This window comes from Chelonoidis abingdonii, chromosome 5 (assembly GCF_003597395.2).
Source record: "Chelonoidis abingdonii isolate Lonesome George chromosome 5, CheloAbing_2.0, whole genome shotgun sequence".
NCBI classification, from domain to species: Eukaryota; Metazoa; Chordata; order Testudines; family Testudinidae; genus Chelonoidis; species Chelonoidis abingdonii.
The window spans coordinates 85,508,690-85,512,031 of record NC_133773.1 but is presented as its reverse complement, the minus strand read 5'-3'; the positions used below and the strand labels follow the sequence as shown (position 1 = coordinate 85,512,031).

Below are 3,342 nucleotides of genomic sequence, written 5' to 3'. Positions count from 1 at the left end.
GAAGAAGTTAGTTGAGATGAACAGGAGCAACTGCTGCTGTTAAAGTCCAATCCTGTTTCATCTTAGGCCTGATCTACACTACGATTTTAGGTCGAATTTAGCAACATTACCTCGATTTAAGCCTGGACCCATCCACACGACGAAACCCTTTTTTTTTTTATTTAAAGAGCGCTTAAAATCGATGTCTTTACTCCATCCCTGACAAGGGGATTAGCACTGAAATCTGCCTGCCGGGTCAAATTTAGGGTAGTGTGGATACAATTAGATGGTATTGGCCTCTGGGAGCTATCCCAGAGTGCTCCATTGTGACCGCTCTGGACAGCACTTTCAATTCAGATGAACTGGCCAAGTAGACAGGAAAAGGCCTGCAAACTTTGAATCTCATTTACTGTTTGGTCAGTGTGGAAAGGTGCAGGTGAGCGCAGATCTCATCAGATCTCATCAGCAGAGGTGACCATGATTGAGTCCCAGGATTGCAAAAGAGCTCCAGCATGGACTGAATGGGAGGTATGGGATCTGCTTGCCATATGGGGAGATGAATCCATGCTAGCTGAACTGTGTTCCAGTAAACAAAATGCCAAAATATTAGAAAAAGTCTCAAAGGGCATGAAGGACAGAGGCCATAACAGGGATGCACAGCAGTGCCTCATGAAAATTAAGGACCTAAGGCAAACCTATGTAAAAACCAGAGAGGCAAACGGCCGCTCTGGATCAGAGCCCTGAACATGCAGCTTCTATGATGAGCTGCATGACATTCTAGGGGATGCAGCCACCATTACCCCAACCCTGTGCTTTGACTCTGTGAATGGAGAATCATGCAACAGGGAAGCAGGTTTTGGGGATGAGAAAGATGATGATGAAGAGATTGAAGAGAGCTTACAGCAAGGAAGCGGAGAAACCAGTTTCCCCAACATCCAAGATATGTTTTTCAACCTGGACCTGGAACCAGTAAACCCTGAACCCACCCAAGGTGTGCTCCCAGACTCTGAAGGCGGAGAAGGGACATCTGGTGAGTGTACCTTTGTAAATATTACACATGGTCTAAAAGCAAACATGTTTAATCATTAATTTGCCCAGGCATTTGCGGCCAGTACAGCTACTGGAAAAGTCTGTTAATATGTATGGGGATAGAGCAGAAATCCTCCAGGGACATCTCCATAAAGCTCTCCTGGATGTATTCCCAAAGTCTTTGCAAAAGGTTTCTGGGGAGGATGGCCTTATTCTGTCCGCCATGGTAGGACACTTTACCACACCAGGCCAGTAGCACATAGTCGGGAATCATTGCATAACAAAGCATGGCAGCGTATGGTTCCGATGTTTGCTGGCATTCAAACAAGATCTGTTCTTTATCTCTCTGTGTTATCCTCAGGAGACTGATATCATTCATGGTCGCCTGGTTGAAATAGCGTGCTTTTATTAAGGGGTCATTCAGAGGTGCCTGTTCCTGCTCTGCTGTTTGGCTGTGGCTGAACAGAAATGTTCCTCACTGTTAGCCATATGGTGAGAGGAGGGGTGAAGCCATCAAAATGCGACCTTGTAACGAAAGCACATGTGCTGTTTAATGTGAACAGCAAGGTTTAACGTGAAAGAGTGTACCCATTTTTCTCAAATGTGTCTTTTCAACCATTCTCTCACTTTTCCTCTACCACTACAAATGTGTCTCCTTCACAGAGGCTAGTGAAGATTAGAAGGCGAAAAAAATGCACTCAGGATGAAATGTTCTCTGAGCTCCTGCTGTTCTCCCACACTGACATAGCACAGCAGAATGCATGGAGGCAGACAATGTCAGATTGCAGGAAAGCACAATATGAACGTGAGGAGAGGTGGCAGGCTGAAGAGAGTAAGTGATGGGCTGAAGATGATAGGTGGGGTCTGCTTGCTGACAGAAGGCAAGAGTCGATGCTCAGGCTGCTGGAAGATCAAACTCATATGTTCCAGCATATGGTTGAGCTGCAGGAAAGGCAGCAGGAGCACAGACTGCTGCTACAGCCCCTGTGTAACCAACAGCCCTCCTCCCCAAGTTCCATTGCCTCCTGACCCAGATGCCCAAGAACATGGTGGGGGGGCCTCCAGCCACCCAACCACTCCACCCCAGAGGATTGCCCAAGCAACAGAAGGCTGGCCATCAATAAGTTTAAAAAAATTTAAGTTTTAAAGTGCAGTGTGGCCTTGTCCTTCCCTCCTCCCCCAACCTCACCTGGTGCTTCCCTCCTCCTCCACCCCTCCCAGGCTACCTTGGCAGTTATCCCCCTATTTGTGTTATGAATTATAAAGAATGCATGAATGTGAAGCAACAGTGACTTTATTGCCTCTGCAAGAGGTGATCAGAGGGGAGAGTACCTACCTTACAGGGAAGTAGAGTGAACCATTGTGGAGGGTTCATCAAGGAGAAACAAACAGAACTTTCACATCATAGCCTGGCCAGTCATGAAACTGGTTTTCAAAGCTTCTCTGATGTGCACCACATCCTCCTGTACTCTTCTAACAGCCCTGATGTCTGGCTGCGCATAATCAGCGACAAGGCGGTTTGCCTCAACCTCCCATGCAGCCATAAACATCTCCCCCTTACTCTCATAGATATTGTGGAGCACACAGCAAGCAGTAATAACAATGGGAATATTGGTTTTACTGAGGTCTGTCTGAATGAGTAAACTGCGCCAGTGAGCTTTTAAATGTCCAAATGCACATTCTACTACCATTCTACACTTGCTCAGCCTATAGTTGAACAAGTCCTGACTACTGTCCAGGCTGCCTGTGTATGGCTTCATGAGCCATGGCATTAAGAGGTAGCCTGGGTTCCCAAGGATAACTATAGGCATTTGAACATCCCCAATGGTTATTTTCTGGTCTGGGAAGAAAGTCCCTTCCTGCAGCTTTTGAAACAGACCAGAGTTCCTGAAGACGTGAGTGTCATGTGCCTTTCCTGGCCATCCCACGTTGATTTTGGTGAAATGTCCCTTGTGATCCACCAGTGCTTTCAGCAGCATTGAAAAGAACCCCTTTCGGTTTATGTACTCACTGGCTTGGTGCTCTGGTGTCAAGACAGGGATATGGGTTCTGTCTATCTCCTCTCCACAGTTAGGGAATCCCATTGCAGCAAAGCCATTCACTATGACCTGCACATTTCCCAGAGTCACTACCCTTGATATCAGCAGCTCTTTGATTGTGTTGGCTGCTTTGATCACAGCAGCCCCCACAGTAGATTTGCCCACTCCAAATTGATGCCCAACTGACCAGTAGCTGTCTGGCATTGCAAGCTTCCACAGGGCTATCACCACTCGCTTCTTAACTGTGAGGAATGCTCTCATCTTGGTATTCTGGTGCTTCAGAGAAGGGAAAAGC

At 46.9% G+C, this 3,342-nt stretch overlaps 1 pseudogene; it reads left to right on the top strand.

Moving 5' to 3' along the window:
- The first annotated feature begins 456 nt into the window (after positions 1–456).
- On the top strand, positions 457–2,089 carry LOC142046941 (uncharacterized; annotated as a pseudogene).
- The last annotated feature ends 1,253 nt before the right edge of the window (positions 2,090–3,342 follow it).